This window comes from Hyposmocoma kahamanoa, unplaced genomic scaffold, assembly GCF_003589595.1.
Source record: "Hyposmocoma kahamanoa isolate Upper Pololo Valley unplaced genomic scaffold, ASM358959v1 138, whole genome shotgun sequence".
In the NCBI taxonomy this organism is placed as follows: Eukaryota; Metazoa; Arthropoda; class Insecta; order Lepidoptera; family Cosmopterigidae; genus Hyposmocoma; species Hyposmocoma kahamanoa.
In genome coordinates this window covers 333029-345444 of record NW_020653492.1, presented here as the reverse complement: position 1 = coordinate 345444, position 12416 = coordinate 333029, and the positions used below count along the sequence as shown (strand labels likewise).

Below are 12416 nucleotides of genomic sequence, written 5' to 3'. Positions count from 1 at the left end.
GCAAATATTAAATATAAGCAGTATTACATTTAAAAAACATATTTTATTTTACTTTTAAAAATAAAATAATGTCTCCTTAGATCAGAATATTCTATCCACAATATTTAAAACACTTTACCTCCCTATCGCAAAGCCGTGGGACATCATATAAATATGGTATTTGAGAAAGAATCGAAAAAGTATTTTTAATTAAACAAATTTAAAAATGGAATCGTTTCAAACGTGAAATTTCATTATGTGATATTACAATATAGTGCTTAATTTTGATAGAAGTTTTTGTTACATATGTAAAAGAATATTAATTATTGATTTGTAATGATTTTTGAAAATTATCTAACAGATTTTATAAAGCAGCACTCACACTACGAAACAGTTCACCCGACTTCATGTTTATCACGTCTACGTTAGTGTGAGAGTAGCCTACGCTTGCGTAGCACCGCCCCTTCCCGCCTTCTTCAACCTATATATGGGGACCCTGTTGGCGTCCACGACCACTCCGTACTTTGGCCCCTTCGCGATCTCTGAGCTCCAGAGTTTAGGAATTTTACACTTTTCGATTCTTCGACTCCAGATCTTTGGAAGGTAAGTCCTTGTTATAAGTTTAAATTCAATAAAAAAGTTGATTACTTGAACACTTGTGCAGTTTTAACACGAATTCCAAACAAAAAATCTTTGTAGTCGTAAATTACTTTTTAAAAGGACATAATATTACGATTATACGATTTCTAAATAAGTTTGAAAATAATCTGTGAAACTGAAGTCTGATAAAGTCAAGTTGAAATACTTTTAATTTTATTACAAGTATTTCGTAAAATATGTCATAAACGTGTTAACAATGAAATTCTGTTTCAAATGTTAGTTTGTGCGTAAAACTTTGTGCGGAATAAACTTAAAACTGGAAAGAACGAAAAAACAAAGTTTATGGCGATAAATGTTTGAAAAATCGTTTGTTAACTATTTATAAACAACCTAATATTGTCTTCAAAGAGCAATTAAAGGCATTATGAAGGAGATAGACACTTACTTTTAAATTTTATTAAGATGTGAGTGTTACGGATTTGGTCGCGGATAAAAATTAAAATCAGTTTTTCCATTTGAAAGATTATTGCTCTTTTAATACAGTAATAACCATCATTACTTACAACAATTAAAATTGTTGTACTTTGTTCCTCTTTGCTACGAAATTGAACGTTCATATTGTTAGATTTAGAAACCAGCTTTTAGAAAACAATATTCATTACTTGTAGTGAACCTGTTTCCTATCTTATTGTCCACTTTAGGACGAATAGGCATAACTGATAATTTTGATGGAAAAAAGTTATAAAATAGTGGAAATTAAATAATGTTTTAGAATTTAAATCACGTACATTTGTTTTTTTCTTGTCAAATAAACCAATGTTTCGGGCTACTTACAGGTTCCATGACAATGGTTCCACGATTGAGATAGTAAAGGCAACCGATTGCGTCTAATTGTAATGCAATAGCATAAATACATCAAAAACTTAATAAGTTATTTTTTAATTTAAGAAAAGAACATTCCATTTTAATTTATTAATGAAAAGTAATTAGAAATAACATTAAACCATTGAGTTACATTAAACATATGAGTAGTATTTATATAGCTGGAATTTTGCGAAAATTGTAAATTATAAATTGTAACCCATAAGGCATTTTATTGGAGTTTCTGAAGAATAAGTTTCCAATCGCAATCTATATGAAACAAATAAAAATTTTAAATGCGTTTGGACGGGTAAATGAATTTTTTTATACAATTTAAAGTCTTGGAACTCTTTTGAGGAATTTCATTCTGCCTTCATTCATTTCTCTTTTTTAAATACTTTGTCTTTTTCCTTTTCTGAAAATGAAGTAAAAGAGATCGCATATCAGTACCGTTAATATTAAATATAATGCACGCCGGACTGCGACGCAGAGGTCCCAGTTTCGATTCCCGGGCCGGGAGAAATATTTGTATGGCCTACATTTATTTATCTCGTGAGTTTGGGTGTAATTTGTGGTTGTCTATGTGTGTGTCCATGGCACCCGCGACACAGGGTTTCCCTAGTGCAGCGCTATGTCGAGTGTGTGCGTTATTATTATTATTATTAAAAAAAATATTGTAATTTGATCTTTTGGTTTGACTTTGAGATTTCGTGGAAAATATCGATTTAATAACAAGGAATGTAATGTAATGTTACTTCCAGTAGGCGGATTTCTTTTGTGTTATGTAAAGTGGCAATGGAACAGTCTCACATATTTCTACTTAAGTTTTGATGAGCCTCACTAACAACCTCTTGTTACGCGGATAGGGCACATTACTAAGTACCTTATAAGTTTTATTAGTAGTATATAGTTTTAGTCTCAGTAGAGCTCCTTGTGACAGAGATCCTCCAGAGTAGTACTGCCACCTTAACTATTTCTGCCGCAAAGCAGTAATGTCAGCATTATTGTGTTCCAGTATTGAAGGGTAAGGTTTCACCAGGCGCTCGACCTGCATGTCCTGTCACTTGGTGTAATAAAAACAATTCAGGCCTTGACCCCAGATCAGCACGCGGACAGCGTTGTCATAGACCGTTGTCACGGAATTCATACGGTTCTCAAAAAGCTAGTAACTCGGGTGAGTTCTCCGGGTGCACGTAAAGTGCTCTTCTATTCTCCAGATAGGTACCGGAGCTGTAGGCACGCTCACTTCCCGTTATGCATTTGCCACCGCTAAGCTGTTGACTCTAAAGTCCACTACCAAATCTTCACTTTTGTGACGGACCTGTCGGCACGCAGGTTCAAAGGATCAGACGAGTTTCTTGGTGGGAAGCGATCATTGTCACCCGTCTATTCTATTTACAAAGAAGTTGCTCTTTGTAAATAACGTTATATTTTTTGTAGCCCTAGAGTTTCTTGCTCATTCTTCTCAGGGAAATCTTCCTTACGAATGAGCGATAGAGTTTAACCAATGTGACGATTGCAAATGTTATAATGCTTACCTATGAAATAAAGATTATTTTGATTTTTGATTTGTGACTGTAATTTTTCTCAGTTTATAATTTTGATGGTTTTTGGGAAAAATTTTGTTCCATTTGCCTTGTCTAAATAATGTCATTGTATGAAATAATTTCAATGAGAAAAACAATTTTTTCGAATATTGTAAGATAAAAATGTAAACGAAACTTTTTTACTTGAGTGCTTCTAGAGCATTTCAGTATTTGTAATGAATGATTTAAGCAAACTACGTGTTGCCCTACCCTTTTTTAATTTTTCGAAAAACCTCCAAGGCAGTTTGAGAAACGCCGACGGGCGACTTTGGACCTCCTTTCCAAAAAAGGCTTTCTTTTTGGAACCGAAAAATTTAATTCAAACAATAATATAGTTCTGCGACTGATGATGAAAGAAAACTGGATTATATACTGTATACGTGGAAATATTTTACAATAAAAGCCGTTTCGTCAGAAACGTCGATTGTGCTTAGGTATAACGAGATTTTTTCGTGGTCGAAGACTTTAAAAGAATATTTTGAGGAAAGGTTTATTTTAAGAGAATTCAATCCATTACATTATTGATTTCCTAACAAATTTCTTCCTTAGTTTATTATTTTTATTATTAATTATTCTTTTTGTACGATCGGACAAACTTATAACACAGGCTCAGCAGCCTGAAGTGGGTGTTGGTTCCCGATACGTGTTGGCACCAGCGCGCCCAGTCTTGTGCAATCTTCTTTCAGGTCTCTGATCTGAGTACAGGGCGCGGAGGTCTTTCTCCACTTTATCCTCCATTTATTTGGGCCGATCAACCGGTCGTCGACCATCAAAACATCCCATGTAGACTCTTAAAATAATCGGACATAAGATAAAGTATTTATTGTACTTTTAAAATATAGGCATACCTATGTATAAAAAGAATATATTTATTAATATTATTATTACAAAACCTTTTGCAAGAAATTGTCTTATTCTTGAATATGTATAAAAAATACAAGAAGACATTACAGACAAACATTTGTATTATTGTTTGGAAGACTGAAAGTGATGAACCAAACAAACACTTGGCTATCAGTGACAAGGCGTCTAATAGCAGCAAACAAGTAACAGATAAGTTTCACATTTTACTAGTGCGTACAAACGTAGAGCTGTATAGAACTAAATATCCTCACAAACAAGAAGTAAAAGTCGCGGAGAGCGTCTACAAAAACTTGATTGCAATACTTTATAAATTGTATAATAACCTTATGTTCGCTAAATTTCTTGCGCGTTTTAATTCGCCTATTACGCCATCTAGCGACTGGTCGCGGAGCTAATGTTATCGATGTTGAGATTCACAATCCGAATTTTCTATTCCAAATAATTACTCAGACTTAGCGAATAAAAGGCGGAGAAAAATTGACATAGATCCGACGTCGACAAGCGCCTGATGGCGACTTATGGAGCAACGGGCGGCGCGGCCCGTCGTTAAACCGCTGGGCATTTTTGAAATTTTGGGATAAGTTAGAGATAAGATAAGAATTTACTACAGTTGAAAATCAAAATTTAGCAGGTTCTCTGTAGTACTTAAAGAAATATTGCCATATAAAAATTATGTGTTATATTATATTTAATTTTTAAATAATTCGTTTTTGACTTTATTTTAGCTTGTTTTCTTTTCTGCGTGATCTTCATGCGTGAACTGTCACCCTTCGAGGTGGATGATTTTCTTCAAAATGAAATGGGACCACTATGGAAGTACCCCCTTTAGAACAAAAAAGAATCATGAAAATCGGTTCACATATACCGGAGTTATCGCGTAACATACATACAAAAAAAAGAACATACAGTCGAATTGAGAACCTCCTCCTTTTTTGAAGTCGGTTAAAAACAGAATGTACCAGCATGATGCATGTATGAAAGGCATTAGGAATGAACTTTTAATGTGATATTGTAATAAAAGTGTATGGCTGTCACATCCAAAAGCATTAGTTTTATTTAATTGATCGGCGAATTGTCGATAACGAACAAGCTTTTATGGAAGTGGAGCGCACTAAAAATATGAAAATATTTGCAATAAAACGATAACAAATAAACAATTAGTCTACAGTGGAATGATGGCGAAATTTGCTTAACATTAACCATCTTCGTTCTTAAAAATATCATATTAACCTAAATACAGTATTGTATATTACAGTATGTACGAGGGCGATTTGATAAGTCCGTGATATTGAGAAGAAAAAAGAAACTTTTATTTTTAATTATTAATACAAATCGATCGAAGATAAAATTCCTTCGATCCGGCCGGATTCAATAGACTCTATGTTTCTATGACGATGAATTTCTTTATGTGCTTGTTTGTCGGATCTTTATATTTGGCATTGAACGACTTTTTAGCCGTAGCGCCATCTATGAGACATCTATGAAAGTATTTCGTTACCTGGTTACATACCTTTACAGCTACCAGCCCCGGCTAGGGGTATCGCTATTCACTGTATTTAAATTTTTATTGGATTGTTATTCAATATTTTATTTCTAAATTTTGGTTTATTTTTGTATATAATCTCCTTTTAACTCTATATACCTTGACCAGCGATGTCTCAATTTTTTCAACCCATGAAAAAAATATTTTTGTCAAACTGAAAAATAAGCCTCTATTTCAGCTATAATTTCCTTATTTGATACAAATCGATAAAACAGTGAAATGGGGCCAAATTTGGTGAATACGGGTGGTGTAGCAAAAGTAGTTTCATAATTCGCAAGTTTTGATGTTCTGATTGCAGATGAGAAACGGAATACCCGAAACTCCATTTTCTATTTTCTCCATATTCAAAAAGCATATCGACCTCACTTAATTTTTTCATTTCAATTTTTTTATTTATTTTCGCTATAAATCATTGACTTACAATTATATGGACGTCGGGTCCGCGCTAAAAAGTGTCCGCACTTGTAAGGCGCTAAAATCGTATACAGAGCGCGACACTCCGCTTTAGTCTTCATTTGTTCTACTGACAGCGCGATACTGCGATAACATTACAATTTAAATTTCGAATAGGTTGACTTGGGACATTTTTTTCGTGGTTTTTGTATTAGACCCGTCGTCCATTTATTTGTAAGTCAATGCTATAAATTTAATAAAGTAACGTCAGTTCAAGGAGTTCTAAATTAAAAAATAAAAATGAATTCCGAAATAAGTTTTTAATAAACTTAAGGTCACTCATTTTTCAAACTGACACGTATACGTAATGTATGTACTACAATAAACATTTGCATCTTTTTCTTTTTAACCGACTTCAAAAAAAGACGAGGTCCATAATTCGACTATATTTTATTTTTGTATGTATATTAAGCGATTACTTCGGCATTTGTGAACCGATTACGACGATTCTTTATTTGTTAGAAAGAGGGTATCTAAGTATTGTCCCCTTTTAAATTTGAAAAAAATATTCCACCTCTAAGGATGGCAAACTAGGGGATGAATCCGGTTTCGCGCACTTTCCTGTAACCGATAAAAAAGCTTTAATTATATCGTACTGTTACTACAATAGTGTATGAGCTCAAAAAGTGCATTTTTTCAGAATCGATGAAAAACGAATTAGTCACTTTCCGTGAAAGATTTTTAATTTAGTTATATTAAGTTAACGTTTATTACAGGCATCTAAACAGTTTTCTGCTTGCCAAATATATTTAAAAATAAAAGGGAAAATATGTTTTAATTTTTTTGAGTAAGGACTGTTTTGTCCAGAACTAGCTCACATAAGTTTTGTCTTATTTTGAGTTAAGTAGATATCTTTTAAATGTCTCTTACAATATTCTAACGGCGGTTTTATTGACGTGTAGAGAATCAAATTTTACATCTTGAATTTCACGAATTTTGAGTTACAACACTATTGTAATAACAGTGCGATATGATGTCAACTGACGCCTGTGCGCCTGGTGGTAAGTGACACGCTTACCCGTAACAGTTGCAGCACCACTCAGAACTTTAAATCGCAAAGACCTGTGGAGCACTGCCACTACGTCCATTACCCTGAGACATAAAGTTGACAAGTCCGATGTGCCTGTTTCACTAACACCTTTACCCTTTAAAACCGGGGCGCAGTCAAGCTCACATTACTGCTTAGCAGTAAACGTAGATATGATGTACGCAGTACTTTTCTGGACGTACTCTTTCATATAGACAATTAACGCTTACTGCTCTTCTAACGTGTCTTTTGTATTTGAATGTCCCCAGCACTCTGTGCAACCACTAGGATTTCACAGACCAACTTTACGTAGTACCAATTTAAAAATTCATACGTTCCGCCAAAGGAACAGAGCACATCCTCACAACTTTGATGCCTGGCATATAAGGTGCCCTTTTGAAGTCTTGGGATGTTCAAACACCTCATGTTAGAGCTTACAAAATATTTATTTACATTTGATATATCTATTTATATATCGAGTTCTTAGATTTTCGCGATTGTTACACATAGGAAATGGGACTATTCTAATTCTAATCGCATTTTTTTATCGATTTAAATTCCTGTAGACGTCCTGAAGACTGTACCACCTCAGTCAACCGTGACCGTGTGTAAAGGGCCCGAAACGTCGGTTTGTTTGAAAAAACAAATATACGCGATTTAAAGTTTCATTTCCTATATCTATTTATACTTTCATTTTACTATAGATTAAAATTTCGAAACCTCGGGCTTGGATTGCGGCACGTTTTCAGGTTTCGATTACGGGGTGTACTTATGCTCTTTAGTAGCACAACAGTACTATGGGCACGTGATGAGGAGGTTCCGGGTTCGGTTTCCGATTTGGACCAGTTTAGGAAACAGACATTTTTAATTTGGTTCTTATCTGAGTATTCTGAGTATTGCCTCAAAGTTATTGTTATTTTGGTGCTCATAGTACAGGAAATTCCCTAGTTCGAGACCAGAAAATTGGTGTGATTGTCTGGCATTATTATTGTTATTATATATTTCTATTTTTACCTAAAATACTTCTAACCTATTTGGCATAGGTTCCAAGAAAAAGAAATATAACAGTGAGACGGTCGAGATACATGGATACAACAATGCCATAAATATCTTATTTCCACTATAACGGGAAGTATGCCTTACATTTCTAACAATTGTGAGATCTTATATTCGAAATAGAGCCTCCATATACTACCTACGTACAGAGGCGCGCGGACACTTCGGCTTTCGTCCTCCGCTAGACTTCAAAATTTTTACCCCAAGTTACGATTGAAGAAGAAGATTTTTAATCAGTTAATTTTTTTTCTGCTGCCAAAAATGATGTATGGCAGCCATATTGATAAATGGCGAAAAATAAATATGCATTAGTGTATCAATATTTTTTTAATATAATGAGTTCGTACGTACATTTGATATATTAAATCTATCTGTCTATTTATTAAGTATGTAGCATTCAATTTATTCATTTATTTTTATTGGCAACCCAAAAACCAATATTTAAAAGATTAGTTGGGTGGAATTCCTTTATGGAATAAGCTCGCCTTTGTACAATAATATTGTAATTTGGTTCTTAAATTTCAATTTACATACATACATACGTAGACCACGCCAAAGATGTGAAGGCTCCCTCGTGTAGTAGTTTCCTTTGCGCTAGAACTAGGATATGGGGTTCTTCAAAAAACGACTAGACTGGCAACCTATCGCAACGGTAAATGTAACTTACTGTAACTGGATAACATCGTAATGATACTAAGGTTCTCCGTTCAGGCTACCACCGTTCTTAATTTAAGATTTTCAGTTTACCAACTTTAGTACCAAGGGAGAAAATGCTCTATCAAGTTTCAAGTCGATTTCTCGCAATTTCGTAACGGGACCCCGAAAAGCAAACATCTACACGTTATTAAAAGCAATACATTCCAGTTTATTTCACACGGTCTATTTGAGCAAATTACGTTTAATAAAGTTTACCTCTATCATGAAGAAACTAGACTAATACATAAAACTTAATATTTAGCGAAGACAAATTAATGGAACATTGATGAATTATTAATGATATTAAATATCATAATGTTTTGACTACCATGACATTTATAAATATTTTGCGAAAATACTCCACTAATATTCAGTTTATTGAATATCAATGTTTCACTACCAACTACCACCATAAACCAGAGCCTTCGCGGTTACCTATCACTAGTCCGAAATGACATTTTTCAGAAATAACCTTTGCTCGAATTTTTATAACCTCGAAAGTAATTTTGAGAGGAAAATGTTTTTTCTTTTAAACCTAACTTAACCTAATCTTTTTTTTACCTGGAGAAATGCGTTACGGCTCGGTGTTATGTGGGACTCTCCTCTCTAAGAAGAGAGGCCGACCCACTAAAACTCCGGGCGTGTTCCTTCACGCACCCTGTGGCGGGAACTCGGGGACGCTTCCGTATTCTTCCGCGAACCCACCGGTGCCGTCCGTTTGCACGGATCCTCCCAGAGTCCAGAGTGGGAATAGTTCACCCTGTTCTCCTAGACGCAGGGGACTGCCAGGAATATTTGACAGCGCGCTACCGTCGCCAGGGTCCCTTTATGTTCAAGCGGCAGGATTCCCCAGAGCCCGCTTTCTTCGTCCCGCTCTCCTCCTGTGGATCGGAGCCGAGAGTGGATCGTCCTCTCGACTACGCTCCACGGCCTCCTGCGCCATCACTTCCTCGCAGAATGAGGCCATCGCGTCCCACGACGCCACGTCGGCGACCATGGCCTTGACCACGGCCGGCAGCGAGAGGTCATTTCCCACCACTGCAGCGAGGAAAGCGCGTTGTTGCGCCCACGTTTGGCATTCTGCAAGCGTATAGGCGGCAGTGTCCTCACTGCAAGAGCAGTGATGACATGCCGGCAGTGGCTCTCTACCGACTATGTGGCACAGATACCTGCCGAAGCTACCGTACCCCGACAGGATCTGCTCCAATCGGTAAGTGAGCGAACCGTGCCGCCTGCTTACCCATTCCTTGAGGACTGGACGAACAGCCGCCACAGTCTGCTCGCCCGCGCTCGGCTCCTCCAGCCGACTTCGCCTTTGCGCCAACACTTTCCGTTGGGCGGATCTCCTCCACCTCATGACCTACTCAGGGGAACTTAACCTAACCTAACCGAACCTAATCGTGTCTTTACGATGAACATCCAACATATCCTGAAATAACAACGGTTTCGTTACAATTCGGTTTTCGGTGTAATGAAAATGCGAACAAAAGTTATTTCGGAAAAAAAATCGAGTTTGTGATAGGTTACCGCCTTCGCCATTCACATCAAGTTAGATGGAGGTCAAATGCGCACTTACATTTTATAAAAAAAAATATCTTTGTGCTTCAAAACTTTGAGTGGCATAGCAACTGTTACGGATAGGCGTTTCGCTTACCACCAGGCGCACGACTCTTTCATCCCATTACTAGGTATTAAAAAAAAAATCTTCTGATTGGAGGTTTTGTTATTCCCTGGATGTTTTCTCTAAGAACTTTTCTGTGGCGTTTTGTGCCTCTTTTACTGCGTTCTTTCCCGCCTTTTCTGCAACCGGTAATTTTTGACAGTTTTTTTTAACTTACTTGTTAAAAGTACGAAGATTGAGAGATTAATACCTTGACTATACTAGCTTTTTTTATAAGTAAATAAGTGCTCATTTGACCTCCATCTCACCTGACAGAAAGCGAAGATATGAGGTCAACGATGTAGCGTGCACACTTAAATAGTGCCTATTCACTCACGCCCTGAAAAGACCCAAGTTATAGCGTTCAAGGTACAAATCTGCAGGTAGAGAATTCCACTCCTTTGTCGTTCACCATATAAATGTGGAAACGAAACTTCTGATGACTGACTCCATGGCTCATTGCGCGACTCTTATTCTGTACACGGCTTTGTTCTATGTGAGAGTCCACATCTCGGCACCATAAGTCATAGTGGGTAAGACACAATGGTTAAATAAGCGGGTTTTTACACACTATGGAGTATCAATCGATTTTAAGATGTCATCCAGTCTACTGAATGCAGTCCATCCTACGAGTATATAATCAGAGTTCATCTCAGTTGTATGCGTTTTGTAATTTCATTTTGCTGATGCTCTTTATCAAAGGTTAGGAAAAATCCTCAGGTTCACTACTGAGTGCAGTGGTATTGCGAACAAATAAACTATTACAACACAATCGCCCTAGTTCGCTATTTCTTTTAGTGTTCTAGGTTAGACTATCGTCTTATCGTCTGAAGCTAATCTTTGGAATATCCACAACACGGACGTGGAACCCCAACCTACGTCCAGTTCCACGATGACGGAATGAAGGACTTGAAAGCTTGAATATATATGGCCTTTATTTACGTTTTATAGGTAACCCGCATCCAACAGGACAAACATTACGTCGTTAAAGACGTCAGATACCGTGGAAACGGGTTTATTTTCGAATCATAACAGAAAACAAGGAAATTTCTAGGTATTATTCAATGTTATGATTTTCTTAATGATCTTTTATTTTAATATAAAGAACGTTTCTTAATTAATGATGTTTTAATTTTATGCCATTTTTTTTGCAGTAAGAGTTGAGTACTTTCGGAAAGGATGATGTCCATTTTGGACTCACAAATATTTTATAGTCGTGACCGGTAGAAAATATGTTGCTATCTTAAATTTTATGTTCAAATAATATTAATTTCATTCAACTGCCTCAGTTGCCGAATGGTCCCGAGTTCGATTCCAAGGCCGGGACATTTTTTTTTAAATATCAAAAATATTAAACGGGATCGGGATTACGGGACGAACAAGTCGTGCGGCTGATGGTGAGCTACGCGCCTGTCCATAACAGTAAAGTTGCAGTGTCACTTAAAACTTTAATCACAAAGATCTGAGTGGCACTGCTACTACCACTGACCCGTCACCTTGAGACATAAATTGACAAGTCCCATATGCCTTTAATATTCGCATGGCCTACATTTATTCCTCTCGTGAGTTTGGGTGTAATTTGTGGTGCTCTATGTGTGTGTCCATGGCATCCGCGACACGGGGTTTCCCCAGTGAGGGCCTATGAGTGTATGCTTTATTTATTATTATTAATTATTCATAAAACTTTAAGAAATAATAAATCCAGTGTAATCATCTGTCATTGAAAGTGTCATTTTTTTAATTGATCCACAACTGTTTCTTTTTTTTTGCTGACTTTAATAAAAAAAGTCTGTCGTTTAGAGATTTTATATAATAGTCTATATAGAAAAATACTTCAGCTACCGGATTATGAAAATACTGCCCCTTCCATCGATATTTCCTGCTATAACGTTTTTAATAAAATGTCCCATGCCTTTCCACTCATGTAATAAACATCAATTGAGATAAATATAAATGTTGCCTTTGAGACACATCGGGGCAAAAGTAAACCGATGTACCTATCAGATAATATTTCAACGGTGACATATAAATAAACACTATGAAAAATTATTATATATAAGAATAATATAGCGATGTGTAACAGGATTGGGA

The 12416-nt window shown here is 36.2% G+C and overlaps 1 protein-coding gene across 1 annotated transcript in view; it reads left to right on the top strand.

Moving 5' to 3' along the window:
* The first annotated feature begins 487 nt into the window (after window positions 1–487).
* Window positions 488–12416, top strand: part of LOC113240441 — a 71347-nt gene continuing 59418 nt past the window's right edge. Inside the window, exon 1 of the mRNA XM_026477753.1 lies at window positions 488–582. The gene's annotated coding sequence lies outside the window, so the exon portion shown is untranslated. The remainder of the gene's footprint in view (window positions 583–12416) is intronic.